Source organism: Ptychodera flava, chromosome 13 (assembly GCF_041260155.1).
Source record: "Ptychodera flava strain L36383 chromosome 13, AS_Pfla_20210202, whole genome shotgun sequence".
Classification (NCBI taxonomy): domain Eukaryota; kingdom Metazoa; phylum Hemichordata; class Enteropneusta; family Ptychoderidae; genus Ptychodera; species Ptychodera flava.
Window position 1 is genome coordinate 4,427,175 of NC_091940.1, and position 12,625 is coordinate 4,439,799.

Sequence of the window (12,625 nt, forward strand, 5' to 3'; positions counted from 1 at the left end):
TATTAGATAAATTTGCTGCTCAAAGTATTGGGAAACCCCCAAATTTGTATATTTTAGGTAATTTTTCAGTTGTGACCTTAAATGACCTACACCAACCCAGTATATGTTGTGAGACAGCTTCAAAGGCTGTGAACATAATTTTGTCATATTTGGTATCAATTTGTTGGAAAATTTTATCCAGAAAACAAAGCTGAGATGAATTTTTTCATTGTGGACCAATTTTTTCAACTTTTCTGTATAAGACACACAAGAACTGATGAGAAATTTGGATCCAGGATAATTCCAGATGTTGTAATCACCGCCCACAGTGGAAGGCATTTCACCATCTGTAACTAACTTTAGTGCTGTTTACATTAGAATGATAACACTCATGGCATTAACTAAAAACTTCCCAAGGTTGTAAATACATTTCCTGTCATCTGGCGTTATGTAATACCAAGGGATGGAACATTTGATATTCAGGAGGGGTTAGGGTCTAGAAGATTGATGAGGTAGCATTACTTTTTTACCAGATCCCTTGTACATTTTTTTACCCACTCCCACCTTTTCCTTTTTATCAAGCTTTCTCTGTCTATTTTTTGTTGTTGACATTTGCCTATGTATTTAGGATCTACTTGTCCCATTGCTATAGAAGTTGATATACATGTTCCTAAAGATGACCTCCAGTACCTAAGTTGCAGACCTTATTTGCTTTTGTCATTCTTGTTTTTCTGGTTTAAATATTTCTTGAATAGACCAATTCAAACCGAATGTGAGCACATAGTGTCCTTGATGGTATTTTTTAAGTATTTCCTTCACAAAATAACAAATGATGTCTCCACAGCTCAGACAACTCTGCATTAGTAGATATGTTTCACATTAAGACACCCTGGCTGTTAAACTTTGTACCAACCAAGCAAAATCACACTGAGCTATATATCCCTCCGGAATGTGTTTTACCTGTTGAAAGATGCACAAACAAACAAATAACTTTCTATTTCTCAAACTTATACAATTTGTTTCTGATATACCACTTGTAGGGGTTCATTTTAAAGCTCTTGGTGAAAGAAAACTTTTCACTAGCTTAGTTTTTCGAAATTCGGAAATTTTTGCCCATAAAAATAACACAGGGATGGAGGCCATTTTGAATTTTAAACTTCGGTAAATCGTGGGTTATTTGCTTTTCTAGCACCAAAATTTGCACAGTGACCCCTATTTTATTCTTCATTTTGAAAGAGAATGGTTGAAAGATCCTTAAGGAAAGATTGAGCAAAACTTTAAGTCTTTCACTTTTGAGGCACATACTGGTTAAATGTCAACATTAAAGATGGTACTGTTTATGTCACTATACCCTATTGCAATATTTCTCTATTCTAGAGCCGTTGATTTATCACACAAAAGATCTACATCCATCAGAAAGTGTTCTTGATGTGAAATTTCGTTTGTAGGTTTTGAATGTCCAATAGTTAGAGAAGTACAAAGGAAAAAACTCTGAACTCGTGGCAATAAAAACCCATCTTCATTTTGGTTTTCAGTAGTTATTTACTAAATCTAATTTTTCATCTAGTGTTCTTGTACAATTGATAATATTTCTAGACATCCCAGTATTGTAACATTCCTACTAGAAGCCGGACTTTCATTTGAAACCTTTGGGCAAAACGGTGGAATGCTGGGCACTGAGCTGTAGTATAATGCGGCATTTTTCTTGGAGAATATATTTTGTTTTGTGTTTACTATAACAGGCACTGTTGGACAATCACTGATGTGTGCCTATGGGGTGATGTGCCAACTTTGGACACGTCTTTGTAAATTCTGTGGAAACTTTCACAAGGTTGTAATCATTGGCATACTTAGCAAACAGGTTGTTTGTTATTGTTGATACAAAGTCAAAAAGTAGCAGCACTGTTATTAATTTTAATGCATCTTTGGTCAGAAATATTTTACCATATTTTTTGAAAGTACTACCGGTAGATTTAATGCTATACTGCTTTATTTATGTATCAAGAGAGTAGAGGTGATTAGAATCATTAACTTTAACACATCATGATGGTTTTGTTTTCAGATTGATCATCAATTACGAAGCACATAGGTGCAAACAACGTAAAAAATAGCCTCAATTAAGGCAATTAGAGTTATATTTTATGTCAAAATTATAGAAATTACTTGCTATTTTATCAGCCTCCTACACGATAAATTTACTTATAAATCTTCAATAACAAATTGATAGTAGTTTCGCAATAGGGCCATGTTATTGTATCATATCTTTGATTTAATAATCGTGCCCTCATCTAACAATCTGATGGAAAATTGCATTCATAAGAGATTTTCAGAATCCAATTTCAAGTGACTGAAAATCAGGAAAGATGATAAGTTCCTAAGATAATTGACATAGTCTCTGACACACACACACACGTACATATAACCTTCAAAAGTGTTGATAAATACAGCTTTCTACGTAAAGCTCTGAGGAGCATGACAAAACAAAGGCAGCCTTCAAGCAACAAAACACTGTTTATGATTTCAGTAACTTGAAGGCCGACAAAGTGCCACCCCACAAAGACAGACAGACAAATATTTGTGCTGAAGATGGAAAACAAAATCTATACACCTACATGTTGTCTTCACCAATTATTGATATCAAGTGGGTATGTTTATGACTCATACGTGGAGGATATAGCTGATGTTAGCGGTTGTGGTCAACAAATAATTAGCGTAAAATTGCTCACCAGGGGTAGGGTTATTTTTGTCTCGCAACTTTGAAATGGTTTACAAAACTGGAAAAAGGTCATACCAATTTGCAATGAATTCTGAATCAATGCTTAAACATATACAAAGTCTGTATTCCCAATTTTAAAGTCACCACTCTAACATACTGTTCTATCTCAGAATAGAATAGAGATGTACTTGAATGCACATTATATACAACAGCATTTGGTAGAGGTTGGCAATCCTGCAAGAAACTGTACCAATGCAGCTTCAAATAGGTGTAAAAAGTAATGTCTCTACTCTAAGAACTTTTTCACTTTCAACTTTTGTGTAGCCATTATTTGTTGTCTGCATTAGTATTGTAACAAAGAACATGAGTCTGCTGAGTAATGTATTAAACCATTACAGTGTGACATTACAGTGTACTACATGGAGTATTTGCAGTACAGCACACAATGTGACATCACAGTGTAGCAGATGCAGATTTCACAGCACACAGTGTGACATCACAATGTAATGTATGCAGATTTCACAGCTCAGTGTTGACTTGCTTCAAGTCTTTGGGCATAAATATCAAAACAGAATAAATTGAAGGAATGATTATTCAACAGACTGTCAGGCTAGGTGGAAGGCTGATGCTTTATAGCTTGTGGGGTGAACGCCTTGCCTGACTTGGCTAGATAGTAACATGCTCTGATGAGACAAGCCAAGTGACAGGGACCAGTCTGAGCTCAGTGTGACATCACAATGTACCACATAGAGTATATATATATTATTGCCTGAATACATGGGTTTATGTGCCCGAGAGCAGGTGACAATTTGCCCGACGCCAGGAGGGCAAATTGTCTCATGCTGCAAGGGCACTATAAACCCATGTATTCAGGCAATAATATTTTTATTACATGCCTCTTCACAATTCATGCTATATAACATTTAGTTACATGCAGGACATTTTCAAACAATTGTACCATTATCGACCAGCATCGAACAGATTTGAACGAAAGTCAAAATAGCAGTGCGCGCATGGACATTTTACATTTAGTGTTAAGCGTCTACTTTGACGTCGAAAACATCGAAGGGCTTCACTGGACCGGGCAACCATGGAAACCGGTCAGTAAATCATTCACCGGCCCGCTAACTCCCCGGATGTTCTTATTCAAATCAATGCCCTGATTTGCACTTACATCGAGGCAGGTAATAAAGGCCTATCTGTCATGTAATCTTCAGTATAATACAGTAATTAGGAGCGCTTTTCTCTGATCCTCGCTACACTGTTGCTATTCAAATGTGACAATCTGTCGCGAGACTCCCTGGCACCTGTGTAAAATTTAACGTTGTTCGTTTCTGTTTTTCCGATTTTTATTTCTGAATTAAAAAAAAAAAACGAATTTGAGACTCGAGATCATATCAACAAAACTAAATTCGAAAATCGCGTCGAATTCTGCAATGGTGAGAACAAAAACATGCAATATCTGAATTAAAACTAACCCCAAAAATTGAAATTACGCCTAAAATCGTATTCGTCGAGTTCAGGAAGTATTAGAATTTTACTTGGACGCCATTAGCCACGGACCGTGCTAACCTATCCCAATATGTCAAATGAATATATCTTTAAAATCATCATTCATCGCCATATTTTGCTCAAATTTTATCTATGCTTGAAGTTCACTTCCAAACTTATGTAACACATTGTCAATAAAAGAATATCTGGCTATGTATCTATTTCTGTGATTATACTATATGTAATAATGGAACAAATAAATAGTAGGTGCTAGCTTACCGGATACCATCATGTAAGAATCTCCTATGGTCTCAACTTTATATACGTCATGTTTTTCTATCTTTGAATAAAAGCATTCATACAAGACGTTCAACATTTCAACGACCTGCAAAGATTTTAAACAAATATTGGATGTGAAAATGTGTAAGGGTAAATGGAAAGTTTCTTAACAAAAAAGCATTCACGAAATATGTTTAAACATGTACATATTTGGTTCATTAGTGTGTGTCTATATATCGCAATGTGGTGTAATCTTACATGTTGAAAGTGCATTAACTTGAACAAGGTTTGGACGGTTTAATAGAATTAATCTGAATAACGTTCGCAATCAACTGTGAACGGTAAGATTTGACATCGGTATGTGAAACTAGGACTGATTACGCCAGTTTCTAAGCTCTGAGTGGGAATGAAATTGGGATCACCTTGCTTTTCACTTTACGATTGACTAGAGTTGCCTCTTTGCTCTGCACTGTCCAATTGGTTGGGTAAGCGGGGTTTTTTGGGGCGGATCAGGTCGAGCACGTTTTCAAATTTTGAACCGTGAAGTGGCTAATCACAGGACTGGAAACGCTCCCCCGGCTATTGCCAATGTAGGATTCAAAGGATGATTGATTGTGAGAAATGATAGTATGAAATCATGATGTCAAGAAACGGAACTAAAAGTCTTTACTCAATATTTCCGGTCCGGATTACAAAGAAGACAAATGCTCGCTTAATATATAGTGATTGCTACATTCACGTTTGCTTCGATGCCATACTGTGAACATGAAAGCTTAATGTAATTAAGCGTTCTTCTCTTGAAGCTGAGTTTAGGATGATTTTTTAATATGAGTATCAGGTGTGTTAATCAAGCGGTTACGTCTGTTCGCATGATATCATTTATTGTTCTTGAGGTAGGAAATCCTTCACAAATTATTAGATTGCCAGCGATTAAAAAGAAAAATGAAAAATCTTCCGTGGCAATCAATTCAATTTAGTTTATAGCCAATTACTATACGTTACGTTTCGGATTTTCGACGGGTTTTCAAAAATAGGCTTGATTTATTTCATCTTTCAAGCGCCATTTTAATTTCCAATCTGCATCAATGGTGTTATAGCTGCATTGTGCCTGCATGCTTGACAGAAACGCCATTGATTGAAATGATCTTGATTTCAAATGTTTCAAATGAAGATTTTTTTTAATCAAATACATAAGGTACTGATATAAGTATTTCAAATATCTGTGTGTCACCGGAATGCTGAAAATTGTCTGTGAAGGAAACAAATACGCTGGCCAGATCGTAAAAACGATGACGACGGAACCACTTTGAACTTAAGACATATGCATTTAAAGGTCATGAATGTTGACAGGTTCTGAAATATTCATGTAATTGATTGTGTTTAGACATCACAATAACAATATTTGTCCCAGTAAAACAAATTTAATTAAGGTTCTTCTGGAGAGAGAGAGAGAGAGAGAGAGAGAGAGAGAGAGAGAGAGAGAGAGAGAGAGGGGGGGGACTTGAAAGTGAGAATGACCTGCGAGACAAATGACTTTCATAGAAGATTTTAAGCCTACGACATCACATGACAAAATTTTAATAGAAATGCCGAAAAAACGAAGCAAGAAAGCTGATTGGCTTCATCGTCGCATCAATCGGAAGTGTACTGGACACGAGGAAATGCTTTCCTGCACACTTTGTAAGCAAACCTGTTTTGAGAATAACGATTGCATTTTTATCACACTTGTCTTACAAATTTTTGTACGCGCATGTGTACAGCGGGCTACGGACCCTGGCGAAGCAAATAACCTTGAGATCATACCAACAATTTCTTGTGTATTTCGTGTGCGCCCGAAAGTGGAACAGGGATCGGAATGGGAAAACGTTTTCAAACACAATTATTTTATTCAAAGTTTACCGTCATTTACACAAGACATCGGCCTCAATATGTATAAACATAGGTGCAAACTCGAGATAAAAAGTAATTAATAAAATGTTGTAGTCCAAATAAAAACAGTTTTGTGTCGTCAGGAAAAGTTACTCTCAAAGGTGCAGTTATGATAATGGTGCTAAGGGTTTCCAACATTTCATTATTCTTATTCGTTTTTCTCTAGATTTTTTATATTCCGTACTTCCAACAATGCTGTTTTTCATTTTAGTGCGGATATTACCGGAGGATGGTATTTGGTATTTAAATATAGATTTAAAAGCGTTCACTTTCACCTAGATCTACATTCATCGCGTAGTGGGTGGTAAGTCAAGGCAACGCGACATGATTACAGTTACAAGATAATCATAATGGGAAACCTATCGAAGGATATACCTCTATCGTCAGTATCTATTCGACAATTACAACTCAAGGGAATCACTTATGTTTCCAGCATAAATAGGACTCCGTTCTTTGCAAGTTAAATCCTCACAGTTATGTAGAACGTAGATTACAATAGCTTGGCGTACATTATCATGAATATCTTTACATGCACGGCCACATTTGGCTTGGGAACTTGCTGGAAAATCATGCGTTATACATTTGAACTATAAAATAGCATTTCGCGTGTTATGGCCTAAGTTTTTTCAGAATTCTCAACACCTTAAATACGATTTTTGCCATCTTGGTGAGTCTTAAAAGTCTCACGCAGTCGACCATATTTTCAGTATGGCGGATTTGTACTGGTAAAATACATAAGATTACTGAAGCCAAAGTAAGGGAGTGTTCAGGAAACGTGTCCGGAGGGCGGCAAAGTCAAGGGAAGGGCGTCAGACTTTGGAAAACTGCAGGGGTCATGCTTTTTTAACAGCACATAGGGGAGGGGTCACTTGATTTTCTAAATTATGCACCATGTCACAAATACTTGTTTCAGTATACAAGAACATTCCAGGAAATAAAGTGATTCTCAGTGTTTTCATTCTCACTGTGGTGCGAATACAAGTACATGTGCTTTCTGTGCTGATAAACAACTTGTCGTGACAATTCTATACAGGCTTGTGACATTTCTTACAACAGCTTTTACCAGCCAAGTGGCAATGGCAGGTTCTTGCCTTACTATGACATCCTCCTTGCAAGCTATACGTGACATGGTATAGCACCTACCTTACACATGAACCCATACATAAAAGCAAAACATGATATTCGACACTGCTAAAGCTATTGTATTCAAAGTATTATTAAAACTTTTATTAGGCTAATGCATGGTGGATCTGTATTAAAGTAATACATTAAGTACACAATATTTAGTTCAACAGTAACAGCTTTCTACTAACAATTTTAGGTGTTCACACATGGCATAGCCTGTACCTTCTACATTGAGGCTCATGACGGAAAAGCTGCATATACTTGAGAAACATTGTATTATTTTACCCATGATCGATCCTAAGCAAAGAAAAAATAGATATACGATAACGCATTGATTGCACTATATTGCTACAAAGTTTCAATTTCAATAGCCTTCAAATAAAGTTTTGGGAAGTGTATACTTATGAGACACGGCCTAACATATGACTTATACACTGGGCCACAGGATATAAAACATACGATAGTTGACACAGAATACATCTACTCAATGATGGATCTGTGTCAAAGTAGGGTCTATAATACATTTATTGTACTATATTTACTCGAAGTGTATCAACAGCCTTTTAGTCAAATTTTCGGAAGTGTTTACCTTTGAGACATAGCTTATAAGGCTATACCTTATGAATTTGGGGGCGCACAAAGTTACAATGGTTAATGCAGTTTATTTACTTCCTGATGGATCTAAAACACAGTAAGATCTATTTAGGATAGCATATTTAGCACACTTTGTTAATTTTGAAGTTTCAATATTAACATCTTTCTAATAAAAATTTCAGAAGTGCTTTTGGGACATGGTTGAGTATGGTGCCCTATACCACGGTCCCGCCATATACACGGGCCACGGTTGCGCAAAACATATCACAGTTGTCTCAAATTATTTTTACTTTTTAATACTTTTTAATCTTGCCTCTAGTATAATGTGTTGCTACTCAAGTTATACTGGTATATCTTGATGTGACTATTTTGCGTGGACAATTTAGGTAATCAGCCACAAAAGCGACGGCAAATGACTTTGCTTACGTCTCAACAACCTACTCATACAGCGATGCGTCCCTTTCATGAAAGGGCCGCATTAATAGAATACAGAGAGTTGGTTGAGAAAGAGGTGGCGGCCACCGTGACATTTACTAATATCACTCCACGGTATAGGACGATTCCACTCGTAAACAACTTCAGCATCCACAGTGTATGCTGCCAACGTAGATTTTAAAACTTCGACGACGCTCAGCATTCTCTTAAAAGCCAACAAAGATTTTACGACCGTCAACTAGTTCACGACAGTTATTTAGTCCGTCAAACATTGGGGACGATCTTTCGGTGACTTGTTTCACACTTTGAAGTCACTTTTTTTTTTGGGGGGGGGGGGTGAGTTTGTTTTTTTTAATGAATGACAATAATTATAGACAGCCTCGCATTCATTCTCATTATCATTCGATGCATTCATGAGTAGAATCTGGATATAAGACTGGTATGTTCTTTTATTTCCAAAAATTAGGAAGAGCACAGCTTTCATGCTCTCTGCTGTGCGAAATTTACAGTTGAGAGAGAACAACTTGAACATGTGAGGGACTATATGTGAAAATTCCATAATATCAACGGTCTGATCAAGTAAACATATATTGTTTCATAATGACTGGATCCAAATTTCGCATATAACTGATGTATGCAATTTTTTCATGGAAAAGAATATCTGAACATGGTTACTAATTAAATGCTGAGAAATTTTGAAATGTCTGAGGTATTTGGCGACACGTTAAAAGCATTCAATGTCGTGAAGAGTGATAGGGGAACAATGCTTCAATTTTATCTAGCTCATTCTACAAATTCTACGACTTTCATATGACAAATAGGGTGTGATTTTAAACCTACAGGGTGTAAAATTACACTATATCCCACCTAACTTTCTTTAGATCTACATATATGACGTATAGGATACTGCATGAACTGTAATGTGTGCATTTACTGAATACAAAAGCCTATTCTTCGATGTTCGATTTTGATTAAATACGGTTGCTGAATCGATCGCGATTGTCAACAGTCTCAACTGGATGTCTGGCGTGTTTGAAACAATTTCCACATTTCATACATCTCAAATCAGTTTCAAGATCTCCCGCGTGATTAATGCATATTTTATATATTGCACTTTTATGGTACATGAACGTCACGTCTACATGTATAGGCAGAGGGCATTGAGAAGGATGGTATACATATTGCATCTACAAGGGTTGTCGTCAAGGCCAAGAGTAAGATTACACAAAGCATTTAAGTAAAGAGAGGAAACAAGGTTGAAAAACATCGAATCACTGTTACGTCATGTGACCTTGATTCGGTGTTATAATGGTGAGATATGAAAAATAATTTCATGAAAGACACGCTTTCTGCAGAACGAAATAATAGGCCTTTCATTTTAATGTCAGTCATTAAATATATCTTAACTTTGTTAAAGATTTCAGGGTCCGTGTATTATAATACAACTGGTAGAGTCTGAATTTCATGCTTGTATCAATACAGTCTGCAAATTTCTGAGAATGTAAAGACAACAGCGAACGATTCAACGCCCACGTTGCTGATGTTGGAACCGTTCTGGTGAATTTCTACTAATTTGGGAATACCAGCTTTTTCAATACTTGGGTACTGTTCCATTCTCTTGGTTTTAAAACTTTACGAATAGCTGATTACAGACATAGAATGGTGTTCTATGAACAAACTCATAAAGTTCCGGCTAGACGTGTTTGATAAATTTTGAGGTTTGTTTTCATCTATTTAATTGCTTACAACTAAAATCTCAAAAATCTGTGTTTTCGTGATCAATATGCATTTCCGTCGCAACTGTTGCTCTTCGTCATCGCCTAAAAACATTCCATCTTCCATACAGATTCACAGACCTAGTAACAGATGCCGGATCCAACAGTTGACGATCCATACACTCATGGTCACCTTTAAACAGTGGTCACGCAATCAATTTTGTCGTAATTGATATGACGGAATAGCTCACTACTAATGCCTATTATATTATCATGCCCTGCCTTCGCATTTTGATTGGTCGAGCTGAACCACGTGATTGACCACAACTACACAGTAATGGTTTGTTCAACACGCCCGTGAATATGAATAACAAGATTAACAGCTCAAAGTATCGTAACTTACAGCTCAAACATAAATCATAATCAATCACAAAATAAAATGGAGCACTTCTAGGTCAAGTTGAGATACTTTTTTTTGAAAACATTTCCGGATTTGCCAATTTTTTACAGCGCGCGTGACAGTGCGTCGCGTATTGCTCAGTTTCTGGGGCCCAGTTGTCGTTCGCTCCTGAAATTTTCGGACAGTTTTCTTGGGTTCGCTGATAATATAATGGAAATAACAGACTCCGCTCTGACCATTAACGTTTATTTATGGGCGCGGGCTCGAGGAAAGCCAAATTAATGGGCGAGGCTTGGCTTTCCTCTTGCCCTTCCCCACAAATAAACGTTAATGGTCAGCGCGTCGCCCATTATTTCTATATTAATACTACTCCTTACAGTCTGACCAAATTTATGAAATATGCACAGGAACGGATCACGGACTGTTCTGTGTAAAGGGACATTCTTCTGCGAAATACCTAAGATGAATGATTGATGTAATGATCGGTTACATAAGATCTCGGTAAACACTATATCTAGGATTGTTCAAGGTGTATTCCTCCTGAATGTGAGAAATTCATATCAACCTGTCTGTAACTGAGCTTGACGCGGAAGGTATACGCGTTTTATCGATAACTCGCACGGTTAAAATGAAAGAACATGGTAGCCCTGCTCAAGCAAGTATGTAGAAAATCGACAAAAAATTATAAAATCAAGCCAGTCGTACGATAAAAGTCGAATTTTCACCGTCAGACAGAGATGACAAAATTTGTCCATATCTTAGAGTACCATAGATAATAAGCTATTTCTATAATAATAAATTGCATGACTATTCATTGAGTAATCTTTACCTTGACGCGTTTGATTTCAACCATGCGATTTTGTGTCCCAGGTATCCATCCTGCAGTGTAGGGATTGATAACGACTGACGAAATGATAAATACTCCTACTTTGATTTTGCCGAAGATAAAACAACTTAGAATAGTGCAGCACATCTTTTTAATTAGTTTGGTGTAAAAATAATCCCATCATTATCGCATGCATAGAATGGATTTCTTATCGACAGACCAGTAGTGCAAAGGAAAAGACATAATGTCTCAGTCTTTTGGTCTTTCGAATAGAACCGGTAATAACTACTATATATAGTATTGATTATCATCCGGCATTTCCGTAAGGTTCTCTGGCAAATTCATGGAAAAGATTTGATTAACGGGAACGTTTATGAAAATAAATATCCAATGGCGTCTACGGTTACCCACAGTACAATTCGGCAGGTAGTAACGGTCATTGTGTATTGCACAACCGGGAATGTACTAAACATTCATAGCAATAAGCCATACTCGTCACGTGACCCTTTAATGTCATTTTTGTTGTTTTCGCCCAGGCGCGTAAAGCAACAGGTTACTCACACCAATGGTAGTATAATAAAACCAGCCATAGTCATGGAAAGACAGCGTCCAGAAGGCCAATGCTCCGGGTACGCTTCATGCATGGGTAGTGCAAGACTCCCATTGGAAAGACTTAAACTTTTCACAAACGTTCCTCAAGGAAACTTTCAATCTTTTTTCAAATCAATAATAAAAGCGGGGGTCGTCGTCAAAATGGGCATCATCTCTATTTTAAGTTCATGGGGAAAATATTGTTTAATTTTCACGAAAATAAGACATCGAGCAATTGAAATGAAAATTCATTTCTATATTTTATTGCCGTCTCTGCCGACTCTATTTTGTAATCGTTTGCGCTTACTAACTGCAACATTAACGTTACAAGCAATTCAACTAATACCGGATCAACCCTCGAGAGAACACAAACGTCTCGTCCTATCAAGTTGTTCAGCTTTAGATGATCATTTCGGAATTATAGAATATTTCATTCATTACGAGTTACTGTCTGTTTATAATTTTCAGCACCAGTAGCGACATGTTTATTCGATGGCGACAGTCTCACCCAGCTCCAACAAACTGAAGACTTTGATATAAGTCAC